At 40.0% G+C, this 19,090-nt stretch overlaps 1 non-coding gene across 1 annotated transcript; it reads left to right on the top strand.

The window, feature by feature from the left end:
• The first annotated feature begins 2,364 nt into the window (after positions 1-2,364).
• Positions 2,365-2,513, top strand: LOC143393261 (U12 minor spliceosomal RNA). The gene has a single exon (XR_013090559.1). It is a non-coding gene; the product is annotated as a U12 minor spliceosomal RNA (small nuclear RNA).
• Positions 2,514-19,090: the final 16,577 nt, after the last annotated feature.

Below are 19,090 nucleotides of genomic sequence, written 5' to 3'. Positions count from 1 at the left end.
GCACTCTCCCGGAGCGGGTTGCGGGATCCGGCTCAGGACCACGGACAGTAGCTTCCCCGCCCACCCCGGAACTTCACATTCCAGTTGCTCCCCCGCGTTTCTGGCTGGCGCCCAGGGCAAGCTCGGCTCGGAAGGGAGTCGCACGGCTGGCCCTAGGAGGCTGGGCTGTCGAAGGGGTCCATGTTGATTCACCTCTCGCTTCCCCTTACAACAGCTACCAGGATCCACCCAGACCTGGGAGCTCTGGCTTCTTCCACCCGGATCGCCTTCTTCGGCTGGGCGTGTCCCTGCACCCGAAGCCACTGAGGCCTCCCGTCTGGGATACAGAGTTCGTCCCACGTCGGTCTGTACACCAGGGCCTCGGTTCCCCGGGAGATTCAGAGGTGCCGGGAAAGAGACGGAACCTCCTGTAGGGCTGGCGATGACGGCGGTGGAGGCTGGGTAGAGAAAAGTGCCCCTGCCTTGGAGCTCGCCCCTGGATCACGGGGGGGTCCAGACCCGGGCAGCAGACGACCGGCGGCCCCTCTCCAGGCCCCCAGAGCTGTGTGTGCTCTGTTAGCCTTGACATGCGCAGGCAGCTCTCCGCCCCCACCCCCACCAAAGACCCACCCCCTTGGGCACACGGTCCCCACCCCCAAACAGGCGTGCCCCTCCCAGGGCCGAGCGCGCCGCCGGAGCGGGGGCGGAGCCCCGCGCCGCGCAAACACCTCCAACCCAGGAGGTTTCTCATCTTGCTGTCACTCCCCGGGTCTCCCTCTTACGCCTCAATACCTCTCCTAAGCAGCCGCGCACTGCCTCGCACCAACTCACACACTCCGGGAGACCAGCCCACTCCTGCTCCAGCAGATATGCTTGCCTCCAGCTCCGGGAAGAGGAGGGCCAAATCTCTTTCAGGCAATGATGTCATGTGCAATGTCCACATTAAATGGCTCCTGGCTTCTTTCCTCCGACCCCATCCCCTCCAGCTTTCCCAGTCCAGCCTCCGTCTACCCTTGATTAATTGGTTCCCAGAACAAAGAATGCAGCAAGATAATCCCTACTTAGGGCAAGCGGGTAGGGGTGAAACGCACCTGTGCAAGTGTTTCCTTCATCTCCAGAGAGGTGATCCAAGTGTCAGCGCAGGGGTAAGCGTTGGGAGTTGGGGGCAAGAGGACTGCTCTTCCCTTCCGAGGTTTCTCGCAGTCCTTATAGCTCTAACCAATTTTTCTTTTTCTTCCCTCTCTCTTTCCCTAACCCTCTTTCTTTCCCTCCCTCCTTCCTTGCTGTCTCTTTTTTCTTACAGATCCTGGTTTGGTGTCTTCCAACTCTTAGCCACTCCCTAGTTCTAGCAGCTGCTTGAGTGTCGCTGCCCAATTTCTGGAAGGGAAACCTGAAACTTCACCCTCAGTTATAAACCCAAGTTGACATAACAGGTTAGGAATGCCTGGAACTGAAGTGAAAGATTAATAGAGAATGATTGGTACAAAAGCCTGCCCCCAGCTACCTTATTATTCTCCTACTGCTCTTTTGCTAAAAGGGGAAGTTTAACACTGATATTCCAAAAGGGAACACAGAGTAACAGCTGACTGTAAGTGAACCACTCACAGGAAATGCTCCCTCACAACATATCACACACAGCATCAGAACATCTAAATAAGATATCCCTGGACAGACGCCACTGGGCCATAAACTCTATGTTGGTTTGAAGACCAGCCTTTGAAGCATATTATGTTAGATTTGGATGGGAAGTTAAAGTTGATTTAATTCAACTTCCTTTCCAATGCATAAATCCCCTCAAGAACGTTCCTGAGGAAGGTCCTTGACTTTTTCCTTGTAAGAAGTTATTACTTCACAAGTTTGTCACTTTAATGTTGAATTCTGTAATCTTCCTCCCCAAACTCCATTAAATGTTTGTAATAATGTTTTCTCCTTAAGGGAGCCGTACTACCCACCCCCACAACCACTGCAACAGCAAAAGTGTTTTTTGTTGTTGTTGTTGTTGTTTGTTTGTTTGTCTGTTTTGGGGATTGGGCTGTTTCCTTAGTTTCTTTAAGTGAAAGCCCTAATTCATATGGTTTCCAACCTTTAGCCACCCTGGTCACTTTCTCAGGAGGGTTTTAGTTGATCACATGATTGGCCAAGTGACTGATGTTTCCTATATGGTCTCATAGGACAGATCCAGTGGAATTATGACCAGATTTGCTTTAGAGTGTATGTATTAAATACATTTGAATTGCATTTACGTTATAATGATCTTATGTTCAGTTAAAATCCCAAAGCATCTTTCCTCAACCTGTTGTAGAGTCAGTTTGAACTTGTGCAGGGTATTTTAGAAAAAATTTTAATGAAACTTTGCATTTACTGCTGTTAACATTTATTAGTTGTTTGCTTTAACCTTATAAGTAAAAAAAAGATAAAGATTCGGGGTGATGACTGATTCTTCACTGCTAATGTGAAGTAAATTTTTGAACTGGTAAAGTTTTCCCCTAAGGTGACCTGCCTACTTTGCAGAATGCCTGGGAATGATCTGTCCATTCCCTATACACTAAAAAGTAAATTTTTCTATCTCTTTATACTTGCAAGGAACATAAGTAGTCCCTAGCATAGGTTTCCCTTTGACATCTTTATAGCATTAACGTGACCAATTAAAAAAATTATTAGTTGCAAGGAAGTATCACATTTATTGAATTCTGATTCAATTACCCAATATACCTTAGCTTAATTTTTGTCTCTTTGACAATCACTTGGTCTCCACATCAGGTTTTTAAAACAATGAATAGCAAAAACAAAAACTGAGAGTCCTTTGACATGCTTCTAAGACTTCAGTTTAGCTTAACAAGGAGTTACTAATTAAAGTTCTTTAGTAGGTTGCTCAATCATAAATAAATACCCAAACATATCTTCTTACTTCCATATGTACAGTATGATACATTTTGAAAACTTAGAATAAATGGCATATGTGAGAAGAATAATAAAACATACGAAAGAAGTAGGATCAATGCTTTACTTTTACATGGAAACAGATTTTTAGTAAAACAGTTCAAGTCATTTCAAGGAGGAATTAATCTTTTTCATTATGTTTCAAATAATTTTTATCCAAACAGGGATATTTAAAGGGGAAATCTAGGGTTATAAATTTAGAAAGAATTGTGATTTAATTTCAATCATCTTGATATTCTATGTTTTTATTGAAAAAGTCTCATCAAGATTGAAATAGGATGACTGAGATATTTTCAGTCCAATAATTCTTTCAAGTACCATACACTAATCACAGCAGGCTTAGATTAGCTTCATTAATTTCTTAATTTTTTTAGATATACAGATGGTGGAATATATTTTCACATATTATACATACATGGAATATAACTGATTCTATTTAGGATCCCATTCTTGTGGTTGTAGATGATGTGGAGTTTCACTGGTCATGCATTGATACATGAACAGAGGAAAGTTGTGTCTGATTCATTCTACCGTCTTTCCTAATCCTATCCTTCCTTCCTTCCCTTCATTCCTCTTTTTCTAATCTAGTGTCTTCTATGAATGGATGTGGGAGTAAGAGTAGTGTCCAAAGAGTGAAGAGCTGAAGCCAGAATCAATATAAGGAACAGAAAAAGAATCATCAGAGAAATAGGAGAAGGTCCAGCAAGATGCAGTACTACAGTGGCCAGGGAGAAGGAGCCTCAAGACTTGAGGGACATTCTCCTCCTTCGAGGAGATTCCAGCTATTAATGCTCAGAGACTGAGGAAGAGGGTGGTACAGAGCCGGAGGGGTTCAGAGGTTTTGAGATGGAGGCCACAAAAATGACTGATAAAAGGAACAGTGGCATCTGAGATAGCAGAGAGAGGTTAGTTTCCCAAGGGAAGAAACTCATTTCTCTGCAGTTACTGGGGAGGAATGAGAGGCAGCAGTAGTGCCAGTGATATTATGAGTTAAAAAGGGGACATTAAGATGCACACATATTGGCCTTGGTAAAGCAAGAAGCCATATTATCCCTTGAGTTTGGTGGTAGGGAGGCCCAGGAAAACATGGGGATAGGGAAGTGGCCCAAATCACTGGAAGCTCTTTCTTGAAACATAGAAGAATATTGAGAAGCATTTCAGGATCAATACACACCTGAACTAAGAGTCAAGATGCAGAAATCAGAGCCCAACCTAGGCAAGTCAAGTGACCTGCTTTTTCTATTCGAAGTGGATTTTCCTAAATAATGCACACCCCAATGGGACAAGGAGACAGAAGAAACATGTTTACTTTAAACTGTGGCCAGTGAGCACCTACAGGATTGAAAGATATCAGCTCCCTCCAGTGATTCCCCCATCCTTCCAGCCAGCTGTGTGGCTTTGTCACCAGCCAAGGGAAGTTTGGGATTAGGACAGGAAGCAGTGACATTATGATTAGACTATGTAATCCCTTCCTGTATTTTCACATGGTAAGAAGCTGATGAGTAATATGGGACCTCTCCCAAAATGTCTGTTGAAATATATTGAATTTCTTTTTAAAAAATTCTTTATAGTTATATACAATTTTTTTTTAAATTTTTTATTAGTTGCTCGAGACAATACAATGATTTTGACATATCATACATTTGATTCAATGGGGTATAAATTCTCATTTTTCCACATGTAAAGATTGCAGGATCACATTGGTTGTCAGCCACGAATATACATACAGCAATACTAGTGTCTGTTGTATTCTGCTGCCCTCCTTATCCCCCTCTCCTTTCCCTCCCCTCCCATCACCTCTCTCTACCCAATCTACTGTGACACATTTCTCTCTCTTTCTTTTCCTTTCCCCTCACACCGTCATATATGTATTTTTTATAACGATGAGGGTCTCCTTCCATATTCCATGCATTTCCCCTTCTCCCTCCCATTCCCTCCCACCTCTCTTCCCTGTTTAGTGATAATCTTCTTCTCATATACAATTTTTTATATACAATTTCTTAAGTTATATATTTCTTTATAGTTATATACAATTTTTTAAAGTTATATATATTTTTAAAGTTATATACACCCTGACAATCCCCAAAGCATGGAACACAGTTCAGTCCCCAGCACTTCCCAGCCCCTCTCCTCCATCCTGCTCCCTCAACTCCACTGATTCCTTTTCAGTTACAGTGTATTTTTCTTATTTTTATTTTTTAATTTAGGGTCCTCTAGATACACCTGATGTCAGGACCCACCATGCCACATCCATGTCATTATCCATGCCATGTACATACAAAAATTTGGTCAGATTCATTTCACTGTTCTTTGCCATCCCCTTTCTTCCTCTCCTCAATCCCCTTCATCTACCTTACTAATCTTTCCTCTATTTTGATGAAATTCCCTCTCACTTTTTTTATACCCCTCCCCCTATTTTGGATTGTCTTCCCTATTATCAGAGAAAACATTCAGCCTTTGACTTTTTTGGGATTCTCTTATTTCCCTTAGTGTAACAGTCTCCAGTTCCATCCATTTACCGGCAAATGCCATAATTTCATTCTTTTATGGCTGAGTAATACTCTATTGTGTATATATATATTACATTCTCTTTATCCACTCATCTGTTGAAGAGACCCTGGTTGGTTTCATGGCTTGGCTATTGGGAATTATGTTGCTATAAACATTGATGTGGCTGCATCATTATATTATGCTGGTTTAAAATCTTTTGGAAATATACTGAAGAGTGGGATAGCTGAGCCAAATAGTGGTTTCGTTTCTAGTATTCTGAGGAATCTCCATACTATTTGTCAGAGTGGTTGTATTATCTGCAGTCCCACCAACAGTGTATGAGTGTACCTTTTCCTCCACATCCTTGCCAACATTTATCATTATTTACATTCTTGATAATTTGTATTCTGACTGAAGTGAGATGAAATTTTGACATAGTTTTGATTTGCATTTCCCTAATTGCTAGAGATGTTAAATTTTTTTTCATATATTTGTTGACCATTTATATTTTTTCTTTTGACAAGAGTTTGTTTAGTTCTTTGCCTGTATATTCATTGGTTGTTTTGTTTTTGTGGGTTTTTTTTTGTGTGTGTGTGTGTGTGTGTGTTTTAGTGCTTTATGTATCTTGGAGATAATGCCCTATCTTTTATTCTGTAGTCTTTCTCTTCACACTCTTAATTGTTCCTTTGCTGTGCAGGAACTTTTTAATTTGATGCCATCTCACTTATTAATTCTATATTTTCTTCTAGAAGTAGCAGGGTTTCTGTGTTTAAATCCTAGGTCTTTGGTCCACTTTGAGTTGAGTTTTGTGCGGGGTGAGAGATAGGGTTAAATTTCATTCTACTATGTAAGGATTTTCAGTTTTCCCAGCACCATTTGTTAAAAAGGCTATCTTTTCTCCAACATGGGTTTTGGCATCTTTGTCTAGTGTCACATAACTGTATTTATATGGATTTGTCTCTGTTTCTTCTATTCTATGCCAGTGGTTTAGTCAGAGCAATCAGGCAAGAGAAGGAAGTTAAAAAGATACAAATAGAAAAAGAAGAGCTCAAATTATCTCTGTTTGCTGACAACATAATCCTTAGTTTGAAGAGACAAAACACTCCACCAGAAGACTTCTAGACCTCATAAATGAATTCAGCAAAATAGCAGGATACAACATTAACATTCATAAATCCTCCAGTGATGAATCTGCTGAAAAAAAATAGGAAAACCATCCCATTCACAATAGTTTAAAAAAATACATGTGAAATAATCTAACATAAGAGGTGAATGCTCTCTACAATGAAACCTATAGAACACTAAATAAAGAAATCAAAGAAGACTTAGAAGATGGAAAGATCTCCCATGTTCTTGGATAGGCAGACTATTATTGTCAAATGTCCATACTACCAAAAGTGCTATAGAGTCAACTCAATCCCCATCAAAATTTCAATGACATTCTTCACAGAACTAGAAAAATCAGTTTTTCTGAAATTCATTTGGAAAAATAAGAGAGTCAGAATAGCTAAAGCAATCTATAGTGAGAAGACTGAAACAGTAGGCACCATAATACCTGACCTCAAATAATACAAGAGCTGTAGTAATAAAAACAGCATGGTATTGGCACCAAAACAGGCTTGAGGACCAATATATTGAATTTCATTTGAATGACTGGGAAATCACAGGTTTCCTGACACCCAAGAGTGCCGTGCCCCCATAACAACAGTGCAGTGAAGAAGTCAGTGTCACCCTGATCTTGACAAATATCTAGGAAGCCCATGCTTATGTCTCAGGGAGAATGCTGTCAGTGGTTGGTTTTGATGATCCAAACATGTGAATAAAGAAAGTATAATTGGTGATTAAGTACTTTAAGTTTCCCACAAGCAAAGTTATATTTCAAGTATTGCTAATAGTAGCATATTTTTTTAAAAATCTTTTTTATTTGTTCTTTTTATACATGATAGTAGAATGCATTTTGACATATTATGCATGCATGGATACAATGTCCCATTCTTCCAGTTGTACATGATGTGGAATTACATTGGCTGTGTATTCATATATGAACATAGGAAAGTAATGTCCAATTCATTCTACTATCTTTCCTATTCCCACTCCTCTTGCCTTCCCTTCAATCTTCTTTGTTTAATCCAAAGTACTTCTGTTTTTTCTTGCCACCCACATCCTTATTATGTGTTAGCATTCACATATCAGAGAGAACATTCCGCCTTTGGATTTGGGGGATTGGCTTTTTCACTTAGCATTATAGTCTCCAGTTCCATCCATTTACTGGCAAATGTCATAATTTCATTTCTCTTTATGAGTAATATTCCAGTGTGTGTGTGTGTGTGTGTGTATCATATTTTCTTTATCCATTCATCTGTTAAGGACACCTAGGCTGGTTCCATAGTTTAGCTATTGTGAATTGAGCAGTAGCATAGCATAATTTTTAAATGCATTTCTGGCATGAATATGACTGCAATCATTAGGGCAGGAGGAATGAAAAGTGTCTCAGAGAACTAAGTGTCAATATTATCTTTGCTACTGATCTAAATCTTGTTGTTTGGGAAAGGGACAATATTTGAGTGATGATTAACTCAATGCTCATCAAAAACCCTGAAGAAGGAGGAAAAGAAACTACAGAAAGAGTCCAGGTGATAGGCAGGAGACCATGTCCCAGGCCGACTGCTACTCTGAGACAGTCTTGACTTTTCCACCAACTTTCCCTGAACCAATTCATTTTCTCTTTCTCTGGTACTGGGAATTGGACTCTGGGGTACTTTACCATAGAGCTAAATCCCAAGTCTTTTTTATTTTTTACTGTGAGACAGGGTCTTACTAAGTTGCTCTGACTGGCCTCAAACTTGAGATCCTCCTGCTTCAGCCTTCTGAGTCACCAGGACTAAAGGTGTGCACCATGTACACCATGCCTAGCTCCAATTTTCTCTTACTAATTGTCAGATTCTTAAGTTGTTGGGAGTACAACAGAGATAAAGTGCATGACTGTGACTTAAATTTTGTTAAGCCATATAAACTAAGAAGTATTAGATACCTATTCAGATAATTCTTTAATCCTTACAGAGATCTGCTTAGCTGTTAACTTCATCATGATGTGAAATGATCAGCTTTTCATGATTTATTATTATCTCCATTTTATTATTTTCATTAGCAACATCATTGCAGTCATCATCATACCAATTTTTGAGGGCATACTTTGGTCCCAGAACAATGGTATGTAATTTATTAGATTAACTCTTTTAAAAATTCTCATAACTATTTTAAGAAGTAGGCATAATTATTGTGTTCATATTGGGGAGGTAGAAAGAGGAGAAATAAATACAAGAGAAGTTAAATGAGTTGGGTATTCAAGTGCATGTGGCAGAACCATGACTCAAACCTAGAGCTCTTTGCCTCTGAAATCCTAAAGACTCAATTTCTTATAATAAGATCTTCACCATCAAATGATATTTCCAAATATCTGGAAAAGATGGTTCCAGATATTTCCATTTCAGTCAGGAAGTTAATGATTTGTATAATTTGAAGTTCTCAGGTAAGTACTGTGTATGCAAACATGTATATTTTTGTCTGAGGAAAAAGTAGAAATAGCTCCTTTACTCAAAAAAACTTCTAGTACGATGGAAAAGTATGTATTTAAGAAAACAGACATGAGAACATCTAATACATTTTTTATTCATTTCTTCCTTTTTTCTTTGATGATCTCTTTTTCATAAAAGGAGTGAGTACTTGGCCTCATCCAATATAATAGTTTTATTTTTAAGACACACAACAGATAATTTCACTGAATTTTTATAACATACCTGTGGGAAACTTGGGACTAGTCTTCTATTTTGAAGATGGCAAAACTGATACCTGAGATATTACATGATCTGTATACTGTTACATTTCACTTGTTCTTTCAGAAAACTTTACTGAGTTCCCACTCTATGTCAAGTACTGTGCTAATCGCTGGCTTTGTCTTTCATAACTACTGAAATGATGGGCTAAGGACTGTTATACACAGGTGACGGGGAAGGTGGAGTCATAGACTTGAAGCTGGGAGGAGAGGACTGCTGGGAAATGTTTGAAAGAGGTAATATTTGAAGGCAACTTGGAAAAAAAAGGAGTGAAATTTCCTAAAGAGAAGAAAGGCAAGACAGGAGGTTAGTGGGTGCTCTGAGAGTCCCCTTGCAGATGTAGTTGGCATTCTTGTGGTTCCTAATTTGGGGTACATTTCACTGAAAGAAGCTGCCATTTTCAAGGAAGGTTGTGATTTGAAGTGGCTGAATGGGATATTGGAAAAGAAGGTGCTTGGGGGGTGGCTCTGCTTACAATCTCTCTGACCTTGGGCAAATTATTTAATTCCTCTGAGCCTCAGTTTCTTCTGATATGAAATGAGAATAATAATTCTGTCTACTTCATGGTTATTTATCAGAATTAAATGAATTAAACATGTCTCTGTTTGTCCCATAGCATAAATTTAATACATATTATTTTGTCCCCACTTTCTCATAAATAAAGAATTGACATTATTGCAATCTTTATTTTTCCCCCCCAGGGAACTAAATTCAAGAAAAGCCGAATAACTTGGTCACTCAACTTGTGACAGAATCACCATTCTTGGTTTTCCATTTTCTGATTTCCAGAGAAATGAAAACTCACCATTCTCATGGACCCAGACTTCCTCAGTTGCTTTGAGGCCAAGAAGGGCCCCAAATAATAACTCTAAAACCTACAGATAAAAGGGAAAGGCCTCTATCACAGACCTTCTGAAATGATGGCATCATTTTTAAGAGTTATTGCATTTTGTACTTGCAAAAGAACATGGTGACATTTGGCAAAGACCTAGTGCTGGACATTGTATCCCAGGATGCTGGATGAGGTCAGGTTGAAACACCTGACAGAGTGGAGCAGCCGCCTAGTTCCTCCATCCTGCCTCAGACCTGTTCTTCCCTGCCCTCACTCCATCCATGGTGATGCCTCCCACAGCTGCCATAGTACACACTTCCGTTCTCGTCAAGCAGCCATGTAACTGGGTGCTTTGGGGGTCTGACTTCATCGCGTGTTTGTGATCTCCCTCCAGGAGCAAGGATCTTCACTCAGAATCCCCACATGGGGACTTGAGAATATTCTCCCCCTTGCCATAGTGGTAAAGTTGGCCCCACTTCCTCAGTGTTCCCATCACTTACACAGTGGCAACAGGGACTCCCTGACCTTCTGAGTGAATAAGAAACCTGCATAAGACAATGAGCGTGAGAAACATAAATGCAGCTTTCCTCTGTGCAAGCAGGTTTTTATTTTCTCAGGGTAATTAGGGCAATTTTTCATGCATCTCTGAATCTGCAGACCCTAGAAAAAATACATGAAGAATAGTATTTAAGACACAGTCTACAACAGGGAAAAGACATCGGTGGTGAGAAGCTGGTACTTTCACAAAATGGTTATGATACAGAGCAGATTAAAAATAAGATCCACTGGATAGAAGAACATGTAGGTTGCATCCCAAACAGTAAAAAGGTACACAAAGAAGGTACATTTAAAACAGGTTGTGAATTAAGATAGTTTCCACAGGAAAGGATTCAAAATCATGGCATTCTTTTCAGGAAAACAGCATCAACAGAAGCCAAGAGGCTTAGGAATTTCAGGCATGAGATGGGGGAAGTGAATGATATATTTTATCTGAGGTCTGCAAACATGTAGGCAAATAATGTTGGATAATAGTGGAAAGGCAAAATAATGCATATTTAAAGAAATCTGGATTCAGTTTGATAGATAACTGGGAATTGTGAGTGAGGTGATCTAAAATGTGTTTAAGAAAACAATCTGGCAGAATAGGAAGCATGGGATGGGAAAAATGTAGGAAAATGATTGTAATAGCCATTATGAGAGGGCAGGAGGGACTGGTATAGGGAGGGAAGAATGGAAGACATTTGATTCCAGAGCAAATGCGAAGCTACAATTCAATGGAACTGACAACTGACAAGACGTGGGCACAGGAAGAAATCTCTGGTCAAGGAAATGTATGCCAAACATATATGGAAGTTACAGAGAGAAGAGCAGGAGTGGTGATTTGAGGGAGAAAAAAAATGATGGTTCTCAGATCATGTTTGGTACGTTTTAGGTTTTAGGTGTTGAAATTTATATAGTGATCATTGAAGTAATAGAAATGGATGTTTATGAGAGACTCTAAAGATATAGGACATCTGAGCATATCTAAATTTAGGAGAGTAGAGGAAGAAGTGGAGCCAGTAAGAGAGGGAGTAAAGGGAGGTGCTGTTCCGTGCCAGTGGGAAGCGGTACAGCAGAGGTGATTGGGAGAAAAGTTGGCTGGGAGATCTGGTAATTAGAACCTCACTGATGATCTTAGGAGGAGTGAGAGGGAGAAACACATAATGGAAGAACTTATGAACTCTTGTCACAGAGACAAACCCACCTACCTACCTATATGGCACATATTTGATATTTGACAAAGGTGCCCAAAATATACCTTAGCTGGGTGCAGTGGCATACACATGTAATCCCAGCTGCTCGGGAGGCTGAGGCAGGAGTGTAGAGATTTCAACGTCACACTCAGCAACTTAGCAAGGCACTTAGCAACTGGTTGAGACCCTGTCTCTAAATAAAATACAGAAAATCAGGCTGGGGATGTGGCTCAGTGGTTGAGGGCCTCTGAGTTCAATCTTCAGTATCCCCCACTCCCCCTCCCCTCCAAAAAAAAAAAAAAAAGAAAAGAAAAAATACCTTGGAGGAAAAAATAGCCTCTTTAACAAATGGTGCTTGAAAAACTGGATAGCTATATGTAGAAAAATGAATTTACACCCTATTTCTCACTCTGCACAGAACACAAATCTAAGTAGACCAAAGACTTAGGAATTAGACCAGAAACTTGACAACTGATAGAAGAAAACACAGGTCAACAGTCCATTATGTAAATTCTGATACCCACTTCCTTAAGAAGACCCCCAAACACGAGACACAAAACCAATGATCAATAAGTGGAATGCCATCAAACTAAAAAGCTTCTGCACAGCAAAGGAAACTATTTTAAGTATGAAAAGAGAGCCTACAGAATGGGAGAAAATCTTGGCCAGTTACTCCTCCGATAGGGGATTAATATCCAGGATATACAAAAAAATAAACAAACTTAACACCAAACAACAAATAACCCAAACAATATATGTCAAAAGAACTAAACAGAAATCTCTCAAAAGAAGAAATACAAATGACTGACAAATATATGAAAAAAATTTCAACATATCTAGCAATTAGGGAAAAGTACAGCAAAACTACATTGAGGGCTGGGGTTGTGGTTCAGTGGCAGAATGCTTGTCTAGCTCGTGTGAGGGACTGGGTTCGATTCTCAACACCACATATAAATAAATAAAGGTCCATTGACAACTAAAAAATTATAAAAAAAATACATTGAGATTTCATCTCACTCTAGTAAGAATGGCAATGATGGAGAATACCAACGACAATAAATGCTAGTGAGGTTATGGGGAAAGCAATGCGTGCATTGTTCGTGGGATTACGGACTAGTACAACCACTCTGGAAAGCAGTATGGAGATTCTTCAAAAGACTAGCCACAAAACCATCACATGAGTCAGCTATCACACTTCTTGGTATTTTCCCCAAAGGTCAAAAATTGGCATACTACAGCAATACAGCCACCTCATTGTTCATAGCAGCACGATTCACAATAGCTAAATTATGGAATCAACTCAGCTGCTCATCAATAGATGCATGAATTTTAAAAATTATGGTACATATATACAATGGAGTTCTACTCAGCCAGAAAAAGAATTAAATAATGGCCCTTGCCAGTATGTGGATGGAAGTGGAGAATATCAAACTAAGTGAAATTAGCCAAACTCAGAAACTCAAAGGTTGAATATTTTCCCTCATGTGCAGCAGGTGGAGTAAAATAAAGGAAAGGGGATGGAAAGGGTAGGTAACATGAAGAACCAATCATATATAAATTAATAGATGAGTGAAAGGGAATCTAGTAGAGTACAGGAAGGAGAATGGGAGAGGGGAGGGAAAAGGGGGAGGGAAACGTGGGGAATCATGAATTAAAATAAATTTCCATGCACATATGTGTTTGTTAGGATGAACCCAACTACTATGTATCACTATAAAGCTATGATGATGATGATGATGATGATGATAAAAAAGAAGTGTTGTCACAAAACTAGTGAATGTGATTGTTTTCATCTGATAGTGGGAATGAAGAAGGGTTATGGAAATGATGAGTCTTTAGGACAAGTATGGGGTTTCTTAGGTAAGGTCTATAAGCAAAAGCTGAGAAATCAACCAAGAAGGAAAGACAGAAGATGGAAGAGAAGATAACTGTTGGAGGAGCACAGTACCAGGAGGAAGGAGGGCTTGGGTCAAAACCACTGGTGAGGGATTCGTCTTAGATTTATTGGGGGGAGGATGAGTAGGAAGAGGAAGGGTATCCTGAGATGTTGAAGTAGGAGGAGAAGCAACTCAGATCAGAGAGAAAAATTCTCCGTGAAAGGGGAAGTAAAATCATCTGCTATGAGTGGGGAGCGAGGCAGTTAAGGAGAATGAAAGAGAGGTGGGAAGTGGAATGATAGGTCAGTTGAATGAAAGTAGATGAGAATATCAGTATGCCCAACAAAGAATAGATTTGGGATGGAGCCAGTCCAAATGACATCAAATTTTCTTTCTAACAACTGGAAACCATTCCTGAAGGCTAGGGACTGGCATGGTGGAACAGAAGTTCAAGGTGTCAAGGCATCCTGGGGTGGTGGTGACATGGCTAATCAATGTCAAGTCCAACAGACATGACACGAAGGGAGAACTCAGAGCAAGTGGCAGTAAAAATAAGAAGAAATTTTAAGGGTTGCAAGCAGTTGGGAGGGGAGGAAGGGCAGGGGAGGATGGTTAGAGAGGATATTTGGGGGACTGGCATCTTCATGTGGAGCCACACTGAGGGATAAGCAAGTCTGTATTGTGGGGCTTTTTTTTTTCTTATTGGTACTGGGGATCGAACCCAGGGGTACTTTGTCACCAACCCACATCTCCAGCCACTTTTTTAAAAAAATATTTAATTTTATTTAAAAATTTTTATTTGGGCTGGGGTTGTGGCTCAACGGTAGAATGCTTACCTAGCATGCGCGAGGCCTTGGGTTTGATCCTCAGCACCACATAAAAATAAATAAATAAAATCAAGGTATTGTGTCCAACTACAACTAAAAAAATAAATACGTAAAAAATTTATTTTCTTTTTAAATTTTATTTTGAGTTGTTTAGGGCCTTGCTAAATTAGTAACACTGTCTTTGAACTTGTGATCTACCTGCCTCAACCTCTAGAGTCACTGGGATTACAGATGTGTGCCACCAACCTGGCTATTGTGAACTCTTTCTAAGTGACAGAGGTACATTGCTGATGTCTGGCACTGGAAGAGATCAGAATTTGTAATGTAATTTTTAGATTTATACACTTCTGTTTAAATTCTACTAGTTTTTCCCACAGTAAATATTGCTGTCAGAAATGTATTTCATTTTATTAATTTATTAATTATTTTTACATTTACTGACTTATTATAAAAAATAAGGGATGTGGATAAAGAATTGCACAAGGTAAGGTGTGGGAGAAAGGGAGTAAAGCTTCTATGTAGAAGATAGATAGATAGATAGTCAGACAGACAGAGAGATAGATTGATTTTTTTTTTTTAAGCAATAAAGGGGGCTGGGGATATAGCTCAGTTGGTAGAGTGCTTGCCTTGCATGCACAAGGCCATGGGTTCAATCCCCAGCACCAAACAAAACAAAAAAGCAATAAAGCATCTGGGCCTATAATCCCTGAGACTCAGGAGGCTGAGGCAGAAGGATGGCAAGTTACCTAGAGAAATGTCTTAAAAATAAATAGGATTGGGGATTTAGCTAAGGGGTGAATTGCCCCTGGGTTCAATCCCCAGTACAAGAGGAAAAAAAAAAAAAAAGCAAAACAAAGTTGTAGCTTTCAAAGAGGTAAAATAGAGACATTCGGTCTCAACATCTAGGTAAGTCAAGAGTTTAAGAACTCACTATATGTTCTGCTGAACTAGATCGAAAGTTGATAGACATTTTATAGGTCTCTGGAATCAAAAGAAAAAGAACATATGAGTCCAGAATATCATTATCAGCAAGGATGGCTGGTGTTCCCGATGCTGATGGTGGGGATGAGAAGAGAGAATAGCTGGAGGAGAAGCTGCCAAGGCGGGTGATGACAGGGAGTTGGTAGAGAAACTCCGGAAGGATGCAAAAAAGAAAAAACGAGGAAGTGACTAACCTGAACTCCACAAAGGAAGCACACAAGCATGTTCCCAATTCAGCCTTCAGCCAGGAGCACGGTTGATGAATGCTTCCCTTCTTGGGGCGCTGAAGGAAACAACCTACTTGGGGGGTGGGGTTACTAAGAATTCAGTGTTGTTTAGAGCCAGGGCAGGGGATAAGAAAAAGCTCTGTTAATAGAAGCAAAAGGACCAAAATCAAAAAAATGGGGAAACTTTGTACATAAAAGAGCAAAACTGAGTTTGGATAACATCATAGTTCCTCTGTAATCGCCATTTATGACGCATAAATAGAACCCAAATAAATAAGTATGGATTATTATCCGTCCCAAAGGGCTTAGAAGGCTCTGAGGTGGAATCAGCTTTCAGAGGGAGGAGAGATTCCTCTTGTTTTCATGCAGGAGGAAAGAGACTGTCCTTGGCCCTTGAGTGGCTAGCTGATGTGGAAACTAGGAAAGTGCTGCATCACAGCCCACCACTAGGGGGCACTGCTCTGGACGTCACACCTTCGGGACCCAAGTGACCGGACCTAAGAGGATTCCAGCACTTCCTTGCGACTGGCCCCAAAAAGTATGATTTTAAGTTTTTGAACTAAATTGGCAGAAAACCTTACATTCCTTTAAATTCTGTTTTCCATAATCAGAAAGTAACAAAGCAAAACAAACACCTAAACCATACAGATAACGAAGATGGCTTGAAAAAGAAAGATGACTAAAGAGTCTACTTCACATCCTGGGGTTAAAAATTCTGTTTTTACATTGCAAATGCCATGTAAATGTTTTTTATTCATATTTATAACATATGTATTGACCTCTGAATTGTGAAGCATTGCATATATTATCTCATTTAATCCTCACAAAAAAATCCTAACAGGTGTGCATTACTGTTAATATTTAATAGCACATTCATATAAACTTATTATTATAATAATTATCATTAATAATATTAAATAATAATGGTAGCTACTATTAAAATTATTAATTACTATGCATATTTTACTTTTGAGGAAAGTGGAGCACAGAGTGGCAAAGTAATGTCAGCAAATCAAACAGCTAATAAATTGAGAATCTGGGATTCAAATTCAAATTTGTCTGACTCCAGTAGCAGAATGGTTTACTGCACTATCTATACTACCACTTCTATTTGTACCAGGAAACCTCTAGCAGACAAAATAAACATGATATGATGTTAAATAGCAGTAGAAAAAATTTGAATTTGGCAAAGGAAGAAATTCCTTAAGGACACTAAATCAAGGATAGAGAGTATTTTTCTGGAGTGGTTTTAGGTCTTGTCTTTTCTCTTTCTCTCCCTTCCTTCCCTCCCTCCTTTCTTCCTCTATCTCTCCCTTCCTTCCTTCCTTCCTTCCTTTCTTCCCCACTCCACGATCCCAAGAGAGTAACTTAACAGTTAGAAATTTGTTCCAGGTGATGTAATCTATTACTTTTGTTTTATGATGCTGTCTGACAAGTCTCAACTTCCAATTTTTAACTCCCTGCCTCAATGAACTTGAAACCCCTCAGTTGACCTGACCCTAGTGGTGGCACATCCGCAGGTTTCCTACAAGTTCCTGTCTGGGCAGCCTGATACTCATTCTAATCAAGTGAGGTAAGATGAGCATTCTAGCAGCTGCCAAGTTGGAGAGCTTTATTTAGATTCTCTCTCTTTCTCTCTCTCTCTCTGTAAACAACAACAACAAAAAAAAGGCGCTCCCTGCTCTCAATTTGCTTGAATGTGTCTGTTCCCAATGAGACAGGGATGATTGAGGCTGGAAGACTCCACCTGAGCTGTGGAACCAGAGCTGCTGATTGGATCCACCCTGGCAGGCTGCATTTGTAAGTGCGGTGACAAGACCCCAGCACCTTAGGAGACAATTGCCAGCTCCTCACCTGACAGGCTCCTATTGCTTGTTGGTTTTTGTCCAGCTCTGAGTTTGGACCCTCCAGTAGACCCCAGTCATGATGTCACTTTGTCCTTCATCTGGGCATAGCTAATCTTGCCAGCCAAGACGAGGACCCGACTCTTTCCAGGATCCAGGCAGTGGAGGGGCGAAGGTGGATAGAAAGCTACCCTCAAGAGGCTGAGTGAGAGTAGGGACCCTCAAAGTTTCGTTTTTGCAAATAAAACAAGAAAAAAGGATGATAAACTGCAACAGAGTTTAGGTCAGATACAATACAAAAACATTTGATTCTAAGATTATTTTGAAAATTAAGCTAAACATGTCTTAGGTGAATAAAATCAATATCCTAAGCAGTTTTTAAAAGCCTTATTTTCTTGCTTTTTTTTTTTTTAATCCTTTACTACGTTTAACAGAAAATCTACAAAGAGAATATATCTCAATGAAATTAGGAAAGAAATGCAATGGAGGAAAGCTAGAACTAAAGTGTGGCCTAGTTCAGCCCAGTCTCGTCTGGCCAGGTGTTTTGCAGCCTACAAAGTTACATTACAAAGGTCCAGCATATCCTAGTCTGGATTCTCCACTGGGTGGATGGATTTCAGCAATAGGGACAAGAGCATGGCAGCTGGGGGGGAGGCAGGGAGAGTGGGTGCCCTGCAGTGGTTGCCTGCAGGCTACCCTTTACAAATATGCATAGCAACCAATTCCCGGGGAAAGTGTTTCTGAAGAATCCACTGGAAGAGATCCACCCCTCTCCCCAAAGTACATGCTTGAAGAAAAAAGAACAGGCAGATGAGAGGATCCTCCTGATTGTGTGTCTGCCCTACACCTAAGAGTAAATCGTTACTTGTATTCCAGAAAATCAAGTAAAGTCAAAGTATGAATCATGATAATGACATTTACCAAATTTGAATTACATTCTGGGCAGTGAGTATTAATTTTTTTAACCATTTCACTAACCTTGTGAGGTACACGTCGTGTTAGCTTTTTGTCACCTCCTGATGAGAACAACTTAGAGAAGAAAATGTTTATTTTGAGCTCACAATTTTAGAGGATTCAGTTTGTGGTCAGCTGACTACGTTGCTCTAGGCTCAAGGTGAGGCAGAGCATCCTGGTGGAAGAGCATGGCGGAGGAGTGCAGCTCAGAACATGGTGGTCAGCAAGTAGAGAGGGCCAGAGTGGAAGGATCCAGGGACAATATAATCCCCAAAGGCACACCCTCAGATCCCTATTTTCCTTAGCCACATCCTACCTGCCCACAGTTATCACACATTAATTCATTCAAATGATTAATCCACTGATTAGGTTACAGTTCTCATAATCTAATAGCTTCACCTCTGAACATTCCTATATTGTTTCACATGTGAGCTTCAAACAATAACCAAAGTTATTATTATTATGCACATTTTACAGATGAGAAACTGATGGCTAACAGTGCTGAGGAATTTGCTCTAGGTCCCATTATTGCTAATGGTCAAAACCCAGGTCAAAGCCCTGTCTGATCTGGAT

This window comes from Callospermophilus lateralis, chromosome 2 (assembly GCF_048772815.1).
Source record: "Callospermophilus lateralis isolate mCalLat2 chromosome 2, mCalLat2.hap1, whole genome shotgun sequence".
NCBI classification, from domain to species: domain Eukaryota; kingdom Metazoa; phylum Chordata; class Mammalia; order Rodentia; family Sciuridae; genus Callospermophilus; species Callospermophilus lateralis.
Note: the sequence above shows the minus strand (reverse complement) of the source record. Positions and strands in the feature narration are given on the sequence as shown.